Below are 20,862 nucleotides of genomic sequence, written 5' to 3' on the forward strand. Positions count from 1 at the left end.
TAAAGAATATATTTTTTATTGGTATAAATTATTAAAATTTATTAAAAAGTAAAAAATAATTGTTTAATAAATTTTTTCTAAATAAATAACTCAATTTATTAAAAATTCATAAATTCTTCCATCAGTGTAGTTCGGGAAAAAAAAGAATTTTTAAAAATTAATTACCAAAAATAAATAATAATTATAAGAACAAAGGTTCAAAAAAGTGTAGAGCATAATTGTAATAGTGAGATCCTCTTGAATGAATGAGAGCCATATCATCCCATTGAGATCGCTGTGCGAGTCCTAAATGAACTGAAACAAGAATAATCTCAGTAGTACGAACTCTACTTATGAACAGTGTAGGGCCGGAAGTCCGATGTGCGGGAGACAAAGCCAAAAACTCGGTGTAGGGGAATTTCAGTGTTTAATCGCGGTCCTTTGTCTCGCATCCTGCGAGTTGAGGAATGAATGTAAGAAGGAGCATGAATAGATTGGATGATGATCCTGCAGGGCAGAGGTAGAGGTAGAGGTAGGTCACATGGCTCTTCTTACTCGTATTTACTCCTCGACGCTATATTAAGAGAAACTAAACGTTTGGCTCGTTTATTCATCAGCATCAGTCTCGAGGTTTTATTTAGCTTCTTCTTGCTCCTGTTCTTCTTCTTCTACCCCAATCAACATCCCACAATCAGCATCTCATGAGAATTGAGAATATCATAAGATGTAAGACGTTGCCAAGTTCTGATGTCTGTGTCTGATGAAACCTGCTTCCGCCCAAAACTCGGTTGTCTTTCTTTTTGTTCCCATTCTCTCATCCTTTTTTTTTTTATTTTTGATTCATTTATTTTTTTCCTCTTTAGGACCTCAATTAAAAATGTCTTGTCTCATTATCATCACTCTTCAATTAGATTCATCATAATTCTTAATAATAATTTTTTTTTTGGGGTAAGAAAAATTTTTTTTCTGTCTAAGAATTTTTATTAATAAAAACAAAATTTTTTGAGAAATTTTTTTCAGCCTAAGAATTTTTTTAAAAATAAATAATCAATTTTTAAAAAATAAATAATTAATTTTTAAAAAAATAAATATTTAATTTTTTTTAAAATAAATAATTAATTTTTTTAAAAATAAATAACTAATTTAAAAAAAAAAATTAATTTTTAAATAAATAATTAATTAAAAAAAAAATAAATAATTAATTTAAAAAAAAAATAAATAATTAATTTAAAAAAAAAAATAATTAATTTTAAAAAAAATAAATAATTAATTTAAAAAAAAATAATTCATTTTTAAAGAATAAATAATTAATTAAAAAAAATAATAAATAATTAATTTAAAAAAAAATAAATAATTAATTTTTTTCCAAGTCTAAATTTAAAAAAAAATTCTCCGAGTAAAAGAAATTTTTTTTTGTCTCAAAATTAAAAAAAAAATCTTTCATTTAAATTCCGGTCAAAAAATTTAACAACGAATTTTATTACCCCCAATAAAATACTTTTGTATATTAGTATATTTGACACTTTGGTTGACATAGAATCCCAAGTAAAGCATCACATTGAAACGAAGGACAATAGGGAAAAAGGATGTAGCCCATATGGTCTACATTTAGACGTAGAATTTTTTCCGCTCCCGAAAAAACTCAAAACTTTCCTCATAAAAAAAGTGAATAGGAACTATTTGACCCTTTGAAAAAATTATTGTGATGTCTAAAGATTTACGATGTTGGTAAAAAAATTTGACATGTAAGAATACCCAAAAATTTTGAGTAAGGTAATTAGATATCTTTGAGTATCAGTTAAAGAGTTACAATCACGATTTAAAACCAGGTGGACGTCTGGTCTTATGATATGTGAAATCAATACTCGACATCGATACAGTCCCGCCGTAGACATTTAATCTGCACTTTAGTAAACACATTACTCTTCACATTATGCAAGACGTAATTATATTATCTAATTACTTTTCCAAATAAAAATTATTTAGTTGAAAATTTTCTTCCATAAATGTTTAGTAAAATTTATTCGCTCGTTAATAAATAAATAAAGAAAATTATGGAAAGAATAAAATCCTTGTAATTTACAAACAAAGTCGATAAAACAAAGCTATTGAACAATTGATCGCATTAAATGTAAGATTTCCCCCTAGCTCGTGATAAACAATCGTTCATAGTCTTCCATAGGCATTTAATAAAAAGCCAAACACCAAATCGATCTACTCTTATTGTTTGAATGAATTTACTCACACACTCACGCACAATTCTAAGACTAAATTAAGCGGTTTGTTTATTAATTACCAGTGTTTTCCTGCTTGTCATTTGTTTTCTCGCGGATAATAAGAGCCAAGCAATGGAGAATGAGCAATCAATGTCCAACTGGATAACAATAATCCAACACACATTTTTAAAGACGTCTGCTAATTAGTCATTCCCTCTTTTAACTATTTTCTATAAATATTTTTATTCCAGTCTTGTTTTATCGGACTAAAATTCAAAGAAATAAAAGATCTAGCGCTTTATTTTACAATCCACGCCTATTTTGTAAATTATCGATTGGAAATATTTACTCCGATTTCTGATAAGTGATAAGGAATTGCCAACAATCAATCTCTGTTTATCAACTGGCAAACAATCGTCTTTGTTCATTTTTTTTATTTTTTTCAAATTTTTTAAGGAAGTCCTTTCACTCCAGTTAAGTCTAAACAAGTGTAGTAGTCAATATACGATAAATTAAAATAGAAAACCCATAAAAATTCCTAAAATTAAAAAATAAATAGTATATGAGGCATTAATCGTTGAAATTTTTAAAATTAAAAAAAAAATAGTTAAATACAAAAATTAATTTGACTCTTGTAAATCAGCTGTTAGTAACCTGTCCGTGATTTGGCAACGCTATATATCGGTTATTTACATTTTCATTTGCACAATATAACCTTAACCATGTTTAAGTTTTTGCAGTCAGTGTAAATAAATAAATTAATTTAAAATGTTTAGTCATAAAACCATAACATTCTAATGTCCCATGGCAAGAATGCTAGTATTTTTAAATTATTGTTTTATTTTTCAATTATGAAATATGAAAATTTTTTAACAATAAATTAATTAATAAGTATGAATGAAAAACATAAGTGCGTTAAAGTATAGTTTGAATTTATTGAATGGTCTGAAGCTCGCGCGCTACGCAACGTTGCCAAATGTTCTGACGCCATTTAAATGTAGGTTACTCAAAAATTTTCTGTGATTTTATAATTTTAATTTCTCCATAAATTCCACGGCAACTTATATATTTTATTGCAAAAAATCAAACCTGAATATTTCGAAAACCTTATTTTGAGTTTTTTTTACCCCATCTAATCGGTGGTTAATGCCATAATTCGAGAAAGTTGTTAAGGTCTTACTTTCTCGTAAGACTCGGAAAAAATACTAAAAATTTTTTTTTCAAAAATTTCCACGGTGAAGAATAAATTAAACTTCACTAGTAGATAAATAAGGACTTTAACTATTAGATAAAAATTAATTCTATGCGTAATCTAATATTTTTTATTTAACATTGATGGCGAAAGGACCTCCTTAATAAGAAAAATCTAAATTTTAAATTAGAGTTTCCTGAAAAAGTCTCGGAGATTTTCTCCCCGGATGGTTTAAGTTTATTACCCGTTTATCCGGAGTTATTAAATCTCGGAATCCCTCTTTAGTCTTTACGTCGTATTCGTATTCGGAGATTCCTGGTAACGCGCCACCAGAGACGAGCGTAAATAAGTTAAGTGTGAAAGACCCGAAGAACCCGTGACGGATGAGTACACGTGGTCTTGCATGAGCTTTCTTTATTTTTAATTCATTTCTCGAACTTTTCTTTTTCCATTCCTTTATCTTTTCTTTCTTCCTTTACTTTTTATCCTTCTGAAAAATAATTCCATAAAAATTAACCTCAGCTTCAATCTAAATAAACTTTTTCAAATCATTTTGCTGCAAAAAAAAGTTTTAATCCTACCAAGTAAAATTAATTTTATTTGAAAAATAATCCCTAAGATTTATTTTAGGTACATAAATTTTATTAAAATTTGAGGTCGGTAATTATTAAAAATTTTCTTAAATTAAAAAATTATCCACGCATTACTCTACTGCGGTAATAAAAATAAATAATTTAACGACTATTTTAAATGATGTTCTTTAATAAAAATAATAAAAAACATTGAGAAGAAATGACCTGATTGAAATTGTCATAAAAGAACCTATAGGTCAGTAAATAAAAATAATCTCCATACAAGGACAAAAGATCGCATGGTATAATCAGTATAGTATGTAACGTTAGTCAAGATCGAGCATATAAAATCGCATAAAATCGTCGATAAATCATCTTGGGTTCCTGTCTAAACACAATCTATGATCCAATAACAAGTCTAAGATATTTTTAATGCGATTTAATCTTAACTTCTTGCTTGTGTTTTGCTCTTCAGATAATTAATCCCATTTTTTAAGATGTTTATTATTATTATTATTATTATTATTATTCTCATTAATAAAAAGAAATAGTTGTTCTTTTTTAAGCCTATATACCCGATTCAAATTCTTGAAGAATGCTTAATTTTTATTATTATTATTTCACCACACAATATTTTTCGGTATGAGGTCTCATACCATAAGAAAAATCTCAGGTGAAAATATAACAAATAAAATTTTTTTGCGACAAATTTTTGTTAGAAAATGTGTAAAGATGTTAATTTATTACTCAATGTAACTTTTTTCGGTAAACAAAAAATAATTCGGACAGTCCAGCCCAGATTATTATTATCTATATTATTAAGAGAATAAGCAAAATTTTGTGGCCAGTGTATTTATATAATAAAATGGGTATTTATGGTTAAATTTGGTATTGTTGAAAAATTCTTAACCTGGAGTTGTGGCTTTTTAAGGTTTCATATCATTATCACCAATAATCAATTTATGATGATAAGTATTTAGGCTGCATTCGAAAATGCTCTATCTCTAGATACATAATTAAGAAATGACCGTGTATCTTGTGAACTATAGACATTTTTTAAGATATAAGCTCATCCCGATGTTACACTCATCAAGACCTTTCATTTGAGTACCCATATCAATTTTTCATATATTTATATATATTATATATATGTATATATGAAAAATATATGAAAAATATATGAAAATGCATGTGGGTACTCAAATGAAAGCTCTTGACGAATGTAACATCGGGATGAGCTTATATCTTTAAAAACGTCAATAGTTAAGAAAATACAATGCAATTCAGCATAATTAAGAAACAACTTTGTATCTTGAGAACTGTTGACATTTTTAAAGATATAAGCTCATCCCGATGTTACAGTCATCGAAACCTTTCATTTGAATACCCACATCATTTTTTCACATATTTATATATATTATATATATGTATATATGAAAAATATATCAAAATGCATGTGGGTACTCAAATGAAAGCTCTTGATGAGTGTAACATCGGGATGAGCTTATATCGTTAAAAACGTCAATATTTAAGAAAGTACAGTGCAATTTAACCAAATTCATTATTCAATAAAGCAAAATTTTAATTTTTATTGTTCACGGCAGTCACATAGTGACTGCAAGGTTGCTAGTTATTATTATTTATCTTTAATGACAAATTTAGATATGAATTATGACTCAATCAGGCCTAGGGGTCAAAGTCTGAAAATATTCTAAAATAATTCATAGTATATATTGATATGTACAAAACAAAACTACACTGCTCAGATCTATGATTGTTTATATTTTTCTTTTTTTTTTTTTTCTTTTATATATCTTCTATTTATGCTGTCATTTTGAGTCACAATCTTTCATTTTGAAAATGATTATGTTTATGGTTTTACATGTACTTTAATTATATTCTATTGTATTTTTGCCATCTGGATTTTTGCTTTGGTATTTAAATCCGAATAAATAAATGAATAAATAAATAAATTGTTAATGCCTGGAGAGAAATACAGGCTAACAATATTACGAAAAAATTTGAGAAAAAAATTGCTGTATTAGACTGGATAGCCAATTAACTGAAAAATCTAAAATTATTATGATTATTAGTATTATTATTGATTGACGTAAGCCATAAAATGTTCAGCGACAATAATAAGAACAAAAAAAATGTGTAGAGCTAATTCGCGTGCGAGATAACACTTGCAAGGGGCCACCAGTCCTATTATCAGTAGTCTCCGTCAACGTTCTAAGACGTCTTATAAATATATATGTGGATCGCACATAACACAGGAGGCATAGAAAGACATGTCGTGTGTAAGAGTAAGTGTATGTCGGTAGAACCTTTACTTAAACACAGAAGATCTTATCGAATATTTCTCCTCAACTTTCTTAGCCGCAACCCGCAACACACCCTGATGACAATATCGCGTGGCTACTGAGATAACCGCTCATGTCATTCCTACATCTACTTCTTTCCTTGTTCACATATATATCTATAATAGGTATATGTATACGTGTTTCTAGCCAGAACAGCTATTAAGAGACCACTGAACTGACTAACTACTCACATAAACTGGAAAAGACTGTCCCCTTTTCCTTTATTCTGTCATATGTTTATGGACATTACACTTATACTTATACTTACACTTACACTTACACTTACACTTACTTACATATACAATAATAATTCTCTAGTCTCTTCTCTGTTATTTCATATCTAATTATTGTTGTTATTATTTTACCGTCACTGATTTTTTATCGTGATCCTGTCAAATAGACCAGTGAGTTTTATAAATATAAATATTAATATTAATATCAATGGGGAAAATTAGCTTTTTTACTGGGTCGAGTACGTTCAGAAAATTATGGAAAAATTATTCGGGCTTTTTTATTTAATCGTGTAATTATGTCTTTATTTAATAAATGTAACAAAATAAAAAAGTCGTAAAAAGTATTTAAAAAAAAATTTCTAAAATTTTAAATTTTAAAATTATAAAAAAAAAGCTTGGACATAAATAGACAATTTAAGTATTTATTTCTTAAAAATAATTTTCATAATTTCACAGAATTTTTTACCTTTAAATGTAAGTGTAATTAAAGCCGGAAAAAAAATTTTTTGAACCAAGAAAATTGTAGGAAAGACCAAATTTATTTTAAAGCAAAAAAAAATTTATTTACAAAATTAACTTTTTTTTAAGCTAAGAAAATTTATTTCAAAACTAATAATTTTTTTCTACACAGAAAAAAAGGTTCAATTGAGCCAAGAAAATATTTTTCTTCCTAATTATTTTTTTGAGCGAAAAAAAAATTGTTTTTTGACGAGAAATTTCACTTATTCCAACAAAATTAATTCTCTTGTTTTAAGAAATACATATCTTGATCCAAGAAAATTTATTTAAGTCAAGAAAATCTTGTTTTGAGAAAATTCAGCTTCATGCTCCAAAAAATTTAGTTCTTGATAGAATTAAATTTTCTTGTCTTGAGAAGATTTCTCTCTTGCTCCAAAAAATTAAATATAAAGATAGAAGTAAATTTTCATTAGTATTTTTATTGATTAACATGTCAAATGAGAAGATCAAATAATATTGAATCATTTTTTTCATTCAATATGTATAATTACACGCTAAAATAATATAAAATTGGTATCAAATATTCAAGAGAAAAATTTTCTCAAGGTGAGCAAATTTCTTTCTCAACTGAAGTAGGTAGCGCTGCTTCCCTAAAGTATCTAAAAATTTTGATCAAATATAAATATTTTTCTTCCTAATTATTTTCTTGAGCAAAAAAATTTTTTGACGAGAAATTTCACTTATTCCAACAAAATTAATTCTCTTGTTTTAAGAAATACATATCTTGATCCAAGAAAATTTATTTAAGTCAAGAAAATCTTGTTTTGAGAAAATTCAGCTTCATGCTCCAAAAAATTTAGTTCTTGATAGAATTAAATTTTCTTGTCTTGAGAAGATTTCTCTCTTGCTCCAAAAAATTAAATATAAAGATAGAAGTAAATTTTCATTAGTATTTTTATTGATTAACATGTCAAATGAGAAGATCAAATAATATTGAATCATTTTTTTCATTCAATATGTATAATTACACGCTAAAATAATATAAAATTGGTATCAAATATTCAAGAGAAAAATTTTCTCAAGGTGAGAAAATTTTTTTCTCAGCTGAAGTAGGTGGCGCTGCTTCCCTAAAGTATCTAAAAATCTTGATCAAATATAAAAATTTATTGTATCAAGTATTTATGATAATTTGAATTAAGAAAAAATTACTTCTACCAAGAGTAGAATTTCAAGAAAAATTTTTACTTCGGTCAACACAACTTACACAACTTCAGTCTTCATTCACACACCCGAAAATTTTCTTGAGCCAAGAATTTTGTTCTCCAGTCAAGAAATTTTTCCTTCTGTGTAAACGCTTTTAAATTTTGTCAGTTTTAAAATTAGCATAGCCAAAAAAAAGACAGTAAAATGTCAAACACTGATGTTAAAATATTAAAAGCAAAAATTACCGTGACTTGTTCGTCGAACACATCAAGTTACATTATTAGCTTTGTAACAATAATATGATGCTACGTGCATGCTCAAAAACATAATATATTTACTTGCATACAAAAGTAAACAAATTTACCGCTAAGAAAGTATGTTGCTGTCTCGAAGCACGTACACCAATGTTACGTCTATTCTATCCACTCAATTGTGTCAAAGTAACACAAAGAAATATAAATGTAAAATACAAAAGTTCATTCACCATTTTTATTTTTAAGTTTTATTTTTTTGCTAAAAATTAAAAAAAAAAAATGATCGAGTATCAATTTCATTTGACTAAAAATAAAACTAAAAATAATAATTATCTATGACACGTTTCTCAACGTCTCGAATATCTATTGAATTCATCCTGGCCGAAAATAATTTTTTCGAGGATCCCACCAGACAAAAGCATTACTTATCTACCTAACCATAAGATTCGCATTTTATTCACTCGCATGGGAACTAAACGGTCTTTAAGTATTATATAGTACCATGCCCTCCAAATGAGATAGTATAAAGACCAACTCAACTCCTACGCCGCTCTTTTTCAACCTTCCTCTTCTTCGTCTTGCACACATTCATACAAAAACCCAAAACTCATATATGTATAAGATACCTGGCTCATTTCTTCTCACTCATTCAAACTCCGATTAGTATATTATATTATATATTATATATTATATAAAATATGTAGTGATATAATAACACAGTGAATGAAAGCGAAAATACACAAGACCACCTTACACTTGTACACAAGTACAAGTCCAGTGAGAACTAAACGTTTTATTTATGAGAATACGAGTAGAGTAGAGTAGAAAACAAAAAGGGAATGACCAGAAATAAAAGGTTTAAATTAAAGAGTGAAGAGCGCGCGTCGCGAATCGAGTTTAGGACTGTGGCAAATGACAACAATACTCGCTAGACTCGTATCATCATCGACTCGAATTGGACACCTCGACAGGGAATCTTTTTAAAAGTTAACTTTGACCCGGACCCGAGACCTCGAAAAATTACGTGTCAGCTAATTACACGCCTAAGATTTTTTATTTTTCTTTATGGTCTTTTTATTGTCTGTGAAAATATTTTCTGATATGTCTATTTATAGTTTTTTTTGATCAAAGGTAGTCCTATTTTTTTTAATCAAAGGGAGTCGGCTGCCCTATTTTAAAACAAAGGAATTTTTTTTTAATTTTTCTCAGAATAAAATAAGATAAATTTTATTTAGACAGAATATTTATCTACAAAATCAGTTGTAAGAAAAGATAAAATATATATTTAAAATAGTAAAAAATGCGGCAATACCAAAAATAATCGAATTAAAAATTTTGAAATTATTAAGTTTTGGAAAATCGCCAACAGAGGGCGAATTATCGCTAAATTTTCTCCTTATAAGAGAGTCAATTTTAAGGTAACATAATAGAAAATTCATGATTTAATTAAAATTAGTTTGTCTCGAAATCATCGAAAAATATGATTTTAATGATTCTAAACAATTTATCTGTTATTGTTTCTTAATTTAATTAAATATTTAAGTAATTTTTGCACGGAAAAAAGAAAACTCGAAAAATTACACAGAAAAAAAGGTTTACTTTTGCCAAGAAAATATATTTCTTTCTAATTATTTTCTTAAGCGAAAAAAAAAATTTTTTTTTGACACAGAAATTTCTAAAAACTAATTCTCTTGCTTTAAGAAATATGTATCTTGATCCAAGAAAATTTATTTAAGTCAAGAAAATCTTGTTGTTTTAAGAAAATTCAGCCTCTTGCTCCAAAAAATTTAGTTCTTAATAGAAGTAAATTTTCTTGTCGAGAAAATTTCTCTTGCTCCAAAAAATTAAATATAAAGATAGAAGTAAATTTTCATCAATATTTTTATTGATTAACATGTCAAATGGGAAGATCAAATAATATTTCATCATTTTTTTTCATTCAATATGTATAATTGTACGGTAAAATAATATACAATGGGTATCAAATATTCAAGAGAAAAATTTTCTCAAGGTAAGAAAATTTTTTTCTCAGCTGAAGTAGGTGGCGCTGCTTCCCTAAAGTATCTAAAAATCTTGATCAAATATAAAAATTAATTGTATCAAGTATTTATAATAATTTGAATTAAGAAAAAATTACTTCCACCAAGAATAGAATTTCAATAAAAATTTTTACTTCGGCCAACAAAACTTCGGTCTTCCTCCAGGCACCCGAAAATTTTCTTGAGCCAAGAATTTTGTTCTCTAGTCAAGAAATTTTTCTTTATGTGTAATTTAAATCTCGAAATTATCGAAAAATATAATTTTAATTCTTCTAAAAAATTTATCTGTTATTATTTCTTAATTTAATTAAATATTCAACTTATTTTCGTGTAATACAACACAATAGTTGGCGTAAAAATTTTTTTTAAATATATATAAATCTAAAATTTTAAAATTAATTTATTTTGCATAAAATTTGGTCTGAAAATTAGCGAAGACAAACATTTTTTTCCAAGTGCGTATTGTTCAATTTAATATTTCCATCGGAAGATCAAAGAGACCTTGTTGACACGGAAAAATCATTCGAGGAACTCGCCACTGAAGAAATGTCTAAAGATATCTAACATATGTCTTATCTTTCAGTAAGGAGACATATGATGCGTATAAGTAAAAGAGCATTGCGCAATACTAATACTAAAACATTTGTAACCGTCCAGGATGTACGAGGATGTGGGCGGTACTCACGTCCTGGACAGGAGCTGTCTTTTTTAACAGCTCTCATCTAATCGAGTCGTTTAAAGAAAACTTTAAGAAGCAGATGTTTGTGTTTATTTTTCTCTAATTTAAAAATTTTAAAAACTTGAGGCATAATTGATAAAAAAGAAATCAATATTCCCAAAATAACCCGCGTAAAAAAGTAGTACATACATAACAGAGAAGATTAGCTCCAATAAAAAGGTGACAAAGTTTCATATGTCAAAAGTATTATTATTATCCATGGAATGAACATGAGGATGAGTAGAAGAGAATAGTTGTACAGTTGTACTACACCCAAGAGTTCTATTCTGCGTTCAATAGCTTTAGCTTAGTGTTAAAAACACGGGCTTAAGGGGGTGACCGGGAAATAAAAGCGGACATGTGTGAAATTAGCTTAATCTTCGGGCTCGGATGACAATGGTGATACTGCGTTTCATGTTGGATGTACAGCACGCATGCAAACATATATATCACGTCGCAGACGTCACCCCAACAGGCCTAATACATAACATACATGTATAGCATAACCTCTACTATCTGCCGATTCCCGATCCTCTTGTCTCTTTCCCCATAACGAGTAAACACGTCTTATTCTGCTCATGCTCAGGATCATCTCCTGTTCCCCCCGGTGCTGATCAAAGCCCCTGGGAATATTTCGACACCCCAATTTCTCCATTTCTGAATAGAAATAAACAGCTTCATTACCTTCAACACATTAAATGTCATCACTGCATACTGTTATAAATATTTCTATTCGTTTGATATAAAAGTTCCAAATTTTTCGGTTCAGAATTTTATCTTTAGCTATTTTATTGATAAACATTAAATTTCGTTTATTGGTGAGACGATTAACTAAAAAGCCGCTCTGAAAAAAAAAAATTAACTTGAATCAAGCATGGAGAAAAAAGACAGCACTGATTACTATTTTGTACAGTACTCAGTACTGTTTTGGAAGATAATGAGGTTAAAATGTTTGGGACAATAGCGAGCACTATATAAATACTATCTACTGACTACTGTCTGCACTAAATTGTGAGCTGGCACTAACCAGTCGTGTCTCATACAGCACATTCTGCTGTCTATAAACATTTTTCTAATGTTTGTATGAAACAATAATCATTGCTTCTTTATTTTTTTCATGAGAGAAAAATTCTTAGTTTAAGAATTTTTCTACTCAAATTAGAAACTTAAAGTTCTTCAAATTTATTTTCTTGATTCAAGTTAATTTTTTTTTTTCCGTATATGGACTGTTTAGAATTTTTTTTTAAATAAAAATCAATTACTATTTTATGTACCATATTTTTGTTTAAGTTGCCCAAATAAAATATAAACAGACTAATTGACATCTTAAAAATTCTTAATAATGAGGAGTTAGACAATGTGCTAATTAGAAGCCAAAAATTCTCTGAAATTTAGACAAAAAAATTAGGAAAACGGTTGACCCTGAAGGCCATTCCTGCAACTTCTCGCTACTTTCGTAATTAAGCACTCAAAATTGCGCTTATTACGTTTTTGAGCTCTTCGAGCTCAAAAATATAATTTTCCTGTAGTTTTGAGCTCTCCGAGCTCAAAAGTTTGATGGAAGTTTAATAAAACACTATTTTTTGAATTTTCAAACCGCAATAACTTTTGAATGAATGTACAGATTTTCACGTGGTTGGCGGCATTCGACGCAGTTTTTCAAATTCTATGATTTATTTTCATACTTTCAATTATACATATTGAATGAAAAAAAATGATGAAATATTATTTGATCTTACCATTTGACATGTTAATCAATAAAAATATTAATGAAAATTTACTTCTATCTTTATATTTAATTTTTTGGAGCAAGAAAGAAATTTTCTCAAGACAAGAAAATTCACTTCTATCAAGAACTAAATTTTTTGGAGCAAGAAGCTGAATTTTCTCAAAACAACAAAATTTTCTTGACTTAAATTAATTTTCTTGGATCAAGATACGTATTTCTTAAAGCAAGAGAATTAATTTTATTAGAATAAGTGAAATTTCTTGTGTCAAAAAAAAATTTTTTTTTCGCTCACGAAAATAATTAGAAAGAAAAATATTTTCTTGGCTCAAGTGAACCTTTTTTTCTGTGTAACTATTAATTAATAAAATACTATGTGGGGTATAATCTACCTAACACCTAGTAATGTTTTCAAATCTTCTAATTAATCTATTAGTTAATTTATCGCTTAAATAGTGTTATTACTTTGTTATAAGTAAAGATTTAATGTTTAGATAAATATGATGTCTACAAAACTGTTGGCTGCATGCGCTATTCAGATTAACTTATGTATCTTTTTGTAACCCTGTTGATGGCCTTTAGGCTGTTGGGATGTATATAAAGAAAATAAAATAAAATCTTTGATTTCTTGTACTTGCTACCGCAAATGAATAACGCATGCGCACACACAACAAACAAATTTCTTGCGCCAAGAAAATTTTAAGGAAAACGAAAGTTATTTTGAAGACAGAAAAAATTTTCTTGGATCAAAAAACTTTGACTCCATTCAAGAAATTTTCAGCCTTCCTTGATATTTTCTTGAGCCAAAAAAATTTACACTCCAGTCAAGAATTTTTTTTTCAGTGTAGTAAGAAACTTTCTTCCCAAAGGTTTCTACTCTATCAACAATTGGTGATTAAATTTAAATTGGTCAAAAAAATAATAATTGGTCAGATCAAAGGCTAATTGTAAATAAATATTATAAATTATGAATAAAAGTAGATAAAAATATAATGATCAGACGTTTATACATTATACATAGATATCGGTTGGACAGTAATTTAACAATGAGCCAGCTGGCGCGTGCTACGTTTAGTGGAGGGAAGGTTACGACCCCTGATGTAGTTATACATTTATATGTGTGTAGATATTATATTATATATCGTATATATTTGTGCGTAGGGCCGCATTGACGCGTAAGATTGTTGTTCGGGGCTTACATGTGTATGAGCGTCGCTCGCTTAATATGTGGGGAAATCTGTGTGGGTATATTACGCACTTATACATTTAGCACGGGATTCATAGATTCATCTCCTTCATCCTGCGCTGTGTTGGATGGAATAGAATGAAGATGAAAAGAGTCCGGAGGGATGCCTCAGCCCTTTTGTCACGGCGGTTCTCGCGTCAATGCCCCCGGAGTTGAGTCTTTGCCTATTTTTGTTGTTTAGCACCCTTCACTCCCCCGTGCGTGTCTAGTCTGAAAAAACCCGTGTATGTATATAATACTTATGCCCAATCGGGCATTCAGTGTTGTGTGCTCGGCCACAAACTGACATTTTTATCCGCTAATTGAGCTATTAGTTTTGTGTTAAGGCCTAGTTTTATTATTTTTTAAACTTCTTTTTTTATTATTCTTGCAACTAGATATTTATTTGTTAATTTAATTTTAAAGATATTAATTATAACTAGCAACCTTGCAGTCACTATGTGACTGCCGTGACTTATGAGTTATAAATAAATAAAATTTTACTTCATTAAATAATTAATTTTGTTAAATTGCACTGTACTTTCTTAACTATTCTCATTTTTTAAAATATAAGCTCATCCCGATGTTACACTCATCAAGAGCTTTCATTTGAGTACCCACATGCATTTTTGATATATTTTTCATATATATATATATGTATAAATATATATATATATATATATATACATATATAATATATATAATATGTAAAATATATGAAAAATTGATGTGGGTACTCAAATAAAAGGTCTCGATGGATGTATTGTCGTGATGAGCTTATATCTTTTAAAATGTCAATAGTTCACAAGATATTTGTTAAAATGCTCTGTACTTTCTTAAATATTGACGTTTTTAAGAATATAAGCTCATCTCGATGTTACACTCATCAAGAGCTTTCTTTTGAGTATCCACATGCATTTTGATATATTTTTCATATATACATATATATAATATATATAAATATGTGAAAAATTGATGTAGGTACTCAAATGAAAGGTCTTGATGAGTGTAACATCGGGATGAGTTTATATCTTTAAAAATGTCTACAGTTCACGAGATACAAGGTCATTTCTTTATTATGTATCTAGAGCATTTTTGAATGCAGCCTAAATACTTATCTTCATAAATTGACTATTGGTGAGAATGATATGAAACTATGAAAATGCACAACTCCAGGTCTCGACTTTTCCAACGATGCCAAATTTAACCATAAAAATTCATTTTATCATATCAATACACTGGCCACAAAATTTTGTTTATTCTCTCAATAATATAGATTAAAAATGAAAATTTATTTAATTTATTTGATTATAAATTAATAAAATTTTCAATGAAAATTCAACTAATAAAAATATTTTTTTTTAAATAATAACATTTAGGTATTTAAAAACTTATTTATTGATAGTGAATTTTTAAAAAATAACTAATTTAAAAGAAATAAAAATTTTTTAATTAACTGTAAATAAATCAAACTTTTTTTCTGTTCTTAAAATGTAATATTTATTCAAAATAATTTATTGATATTTAATCCAAGAAATTATAATGAAAAAAAAATTTTTTTATTCTTAAATAAAAATTTAAGAATAAATATTGATAAAAATTAAAACAGGAATTTATTTTTACTGTTTTTAAAATGAAATATTTATTAAAAAATTTATTGTCACATAATTAAGAGAAAAAAGTAACTATAAAAAAAATTAAATTTAAAAAAGTCTTACTAAAATTCAAATAAACCATCCAAGCCTTTAATTCAATCGAATCTAACAAAAGAAATTGATAACAATTAACAAGTAAAAGTATCACGCAAGGCGGCTTAACTAAAACTCGACCATAATAAATTAAATAAAAAAAGTCGAGAGATAACTTTGGCTTTAGGTCACGCAACTTTCCTACTTTCCCAATAGATTTGTAAGTTTCTTCTTTCCTGAATCTCAAATCCCTCGGTATAAATCAAATAAAAGTTATCTAGAGCAAAGAGCCAATAAATTAACAATAAGCCTCCAGACAACAGGCTTGCGGTTAAACAAAAAATCCGTTAAAGCACTCTGTCTATAAAAATGAATTGTAAATAAACAATGAGGGGCAGTAACAAAAGATATATTTATCATTATTATATATAAAAATCTGATTGATAAAATAAGTGGCCGGTTTATAAGATCTCATAAACACATATCGTATATAGCAGTCTATTGAATGAAACGGTAAGGACTGAAGGACATTATTTTCCTTTCCCGGTAATAGAGTAGTCGCCCGTATCCTTGTGGGGTGTAGGGCAAGTTATCCTTATCTGGGATCTCAGCCTCGCAGGATCACATCATCAACTTGATCTCGGTGAATGCCAAAAAAATCACCAGTGAATAAAAAAAAAAAAAAAATCAGTAAAATCTGCCCGCCCAGAGAGGGTAGATATGTTTCGTTGCATCTGTCGTCACGCCTTCTACTCATTTTCTCTTCTGCTCCTTCACGTGTGTGTGTGTGTATGATAGCAATGTGTGGATACGGAAAGGACAAGCGCAAATTTCGGAAGCAGGGGGCCCAAACTAGGAACATTAAGTCATGTCATTCAGTGAAAACATGATAATTTAAAGTTCCAGTTTTTTTCGGAAGCGTAGAGCGTAATGGTATCTGTGTTTGTCGGTAGGGTTGCCAAGGTCAGTCACCAGGGCGAGGGGAAATTGTCAGGGCTAGGCTTTATTACTTAATCGCGAATATGAGGGGAGGAGGTGGGTGGTGCGACTGGATGACATAATGCGCTACTAGGGAGGCTACATTGGCTTCATCATTGTGTACTGACTACTGACAATTATTTATTACGTGGTGCAAGCACGTGGATCATGATGATTATCATCTTTTAGTGGAAAATATGTTACTGTTAATTTTTGGAATATGATTTTTATTTATTTTTTCAAATTTTATTTTTTAGTTTCACAGTTCTTCATTTTTTTGGACCCATAAAAATAATATTTAAAAATTTGTTTTTGATAATCACATTTTTTTTTTAAGTTCATCAAATATACACTGATAGAAGGACTTGTTTATAGTTAAAAATATTTATTAATATTTAACAAATCATTTATTAGAGACCACTTTTTAGTATTAAACAAATATTTCTTAGTATTTAAAATGATTTGTTTGCATTTAATAAATCTGATATTTATTTTTTAAATATTACTAAATCTTTTTAAATACTAAGAAATATTTATTAAAGACTAAAAATTGGTCTCTAATAAATGATTTGGTAAATAGTAACAAATATTTTTAACTACAAACAAATCCTTTTATCAGTGTAGGATAAAAAAAGTTTAATTTTTTTATAAATTGTTTGTTTTTATAAGAAAAATACAAAAAAAATTTAAGTCGGTAACTTATGTGAAAATATTTTATAAACGATTTTAAGTTTCTACGCTGAAAAAAAATTAACTTGATTCAAAAGAAAAATTCTCAAATCAAGAAAATTATTTTTAATTATAAAATTTATTTAAACCAAAAAAAATTTATCAATTTAAGAATTTTTTTTTCTTAAATCAATTCAATTTTTATAAATATTAAAAGCTTTAAAATAAATTGAAAAACTTATTTTTACAAATTTTGATTATTTATTTATTTATTATTTAATTTTAATGCCAAGGCAGTATTGCCAGATGGCAAAAGTATACAAAAAGAGTTACAATAAAAGTACATGTATGACTAATGAAGACATAAAATTTCAAAAATTTTAGATATTAAGAAATGATCGTTTTTCTTCAATTTGGAATATAATTATGAAAAATACAAGAAAAGTATAAATTTGAGTATAAAAATTGAGCATTAAAAATTTCAGAGTTGAACTCAGTGATACAAATTATAGAAGCTGATAATCTAAGATGATCTAGAATGATAAAAACATGTAACAGAAATGTGTAAATGAATATCAAAGGTTTGAAAATTAGGATTCATTGTCTCATTTAAAAGTTTGAAATTAAGATTCATTGTCTCGTTCACGCTTCATGAAGAATTCAAAAGTACACGGAGAAAAAAATTTTGCTATAGGAACTCTATAGTAGTTAGTTAGTTGTAAAAAGTTCCAGTAGGTTAACGTATTCTTATAGTAACAATACCGTTTGGCTCCTGCAACTCTACATCGTTGAGCTCTGAGAGCTAAACGTTATTTACCTCTCACAACTCTTCAGGATCGTTCTGAGACTATAACAAATTTTTGGAAGTCGGCTTAATAATTTTTTTTACGATTTAGCATTGATAATTTAATAAATACATGCGGCAGAATGAATTTATATTGCCAACAATAATTGTATATGACAAATAAGAATAGTATTATAATAGAAATAAAATAATAATAGAACTTATATTACAAATAAAAATTATTTGTAAAATAAAAATATGGTCGTCACAAAATTATCTTATTTTCTTAATTATATCAATAGATATTGGACATAAAATCATTACCGTATATGCACGAGAAAAGATAAATAAACGAAAACAAATTTTATTTTGTGTTAAATTGGGTCTTTTTAATGTATTCCGATAACTTATCACTTATCACAATATATTCAACAAATAAATTAAATTAACAGTCACTGCAAATAAACCTTGAAAAACCATAAATACAAAACTGTTCTAACGAAATTCAATTTGACAAAAAAAAACCTATTTCCTTAAATAAATAAATTAGGAACTTAATTGTCCTCATATATTTTTAATAATATAGATTAGTAACAAAATAATTATGTTTGGCATTTTAGAAGGTTATAAAATATGTCAGCGCACTCCACTACTGCGCAACGTAGAGCGCTCCCAACTATACCGTTTGGCTCTGAGAACAATCCCGTAGAGCTCTGAGAGCTCAACAACATTGAGTTATCAGAACTAAATAACATTTTGTTACTGTAACTCTACAACGAACAGTAAACTGTGTATAGTTGTGGTAACTCTACAGTTACATTACCAGAACGAAATTTTTTTTTCCGTGTACTAGTTTTAAAAGTATTTAGGCTAAGTGAATTTGTGACTTCAAATTGTAATTCCCTCCAAATTCGGATCGCAGAAACTCTGAAAGAATGCTCAAAGGTACTAGTTGAGGAGTTAGGCATTTTAAAAGACACGTTGATTTGCTTAGCAGCAATTCTTTCCGATCTTCTGATATTTGTGGATTCTTCAACAAAGAGACTTCTACACGGAAAAAAGTAAACTTTAATATTCACTCGGATTCCGGTTAATTTTTATAGTTTCAAACAGTAAAGCGGACATCGGGGTGGCAAAAATATAAATATTACAGAACTTAATGTAGTAAGTACACGGGAAAAATTTTCTGGGAAAATTTACGATACAACTATTGTAAAGCTGGACTATACTTTTATTACTATTAATTGTCAAATATTTTAGAAGAAAAAATACTATTTGTTCATGAAAAAATACGATATTACTATTGTAAAAAGTAATCGATGAAAATTTCCAGTGCTGCCTCTGTATCTTTCCAATAGAACTATAGCAAATTTTACAATAGTTGAATTGGAATGTTTTTTAATTAGTGTGAGTGATGGCCGTGCATAGCGCTAGACTCCGAGTTTATGTAAATGTTAAAGTATATGGGTCTTAGTTTACCTCGGATAGAGTAGAGGAAGAGTCTCTGGCTACCAGCTCAGAGTTCTGGGTTCGATTCCCAGATAGCACGAAAAAGTTGGTTTCTTTTTTCGATTACTGTTCTGGTACCAATTAGTCCAACCTTCTATCTCTCTCCCTTCCTAATATTTCTTTTAAAAAAATCTACTGTGAATTTTTACAATAGTTGAATTGTAAAGTTCACAAACACATATTGTATAATTTGCTCTATAGTATTCGACTTTTTAAGACTCTTGCTAGTCTTATTTGTTGGATAAAATTTACAATAGTAGATCGTAAAAATTACTAAATGAGAAGTATAGTCCACCGTTACTATTTTATTTTGTAAAAATTACAATAGTAAAATAGTAAAAACTCCTTCAATTTTCTTTCCGTGTATAAAAGCCACAATTTATAATTTAATATCCAAAATAAGTGATTAGTAGCTGTCACTATAGTAAATAACGACTCTTTCATCTTAAAAAATTACAGTTTCAAACAGTAAAAATTGCCATTTCAATATATAGTCCACATTATGAGGAGAAGGGGAACTCAGATGAAAGAGAAGGGGGTCTCACTCTGGGAGAATTTAACATTTCAAACAGTAAAAATTATACTTTTAAAATATACATTTTACCAGTCCAAGCAAGTCAATAATTACAGTTTGATTTTTAGCGTTGCGTTTAAAATTTACCATTTTACTTTGTAAATATTAACGTTGCTTGTATTAGAAATTTACTAACTTTATTTTATACTTTTTACATATCATAACATCATTTTTTAGGTACGAAATGTTAAATATCAAAGTCTGAATTCTTAATTATTATACTTTAACATTGTAGACATTTACATAGCGAATATTACTATTTGAAATAGTATTTTCTTCCATGTAAAGAGTAAATTGTAACGTTTAAATGGTAAATATTATATAGTGAATAGTAAAATCACGATTTTACTGTTTGAAATGGTAATTTTTAGCAGTTGATCATTACTTATTATATATCGACTGTTATTTATTACAGTTTACTTTTTTCCGTGTAAGGAACTTTGGTTCACCTGATTTTAGAAGTTTGTAGATGAGGCACGCT

General features: G+C 28.0%; 1 protein-coding gene across 4 annotated transcripts in view; it reads left to right on the forward strand.

Moving 5' to 3' along the window:
• The window catches only part of LOC123272549 (histone-lysine N-methyltransferase MECOM-like), a 149,364-nt gene that overhangs the window by 36,566 nt on the left and 91,936 nt on the right, over nucleotides 1–20,862 (forward strand). The window lies entirely within an intron of this gene.

Source organism: Cotesia glomerata, linkage group LG10, assembly GCF_020080835.1.
Source record: "Cotesia glomerata isolate CgM1 linkage group LG10, MPM_Cglom_v2.3, whole genome shotgun sequence".
Classification (NCBI taxonomy): domain Eukaryota; kingdom Metazoa; phylum Arthropoda; class Insecta; order Hymenoptera; family Braconidae; genus Cotesia; species Cotesia glomerata.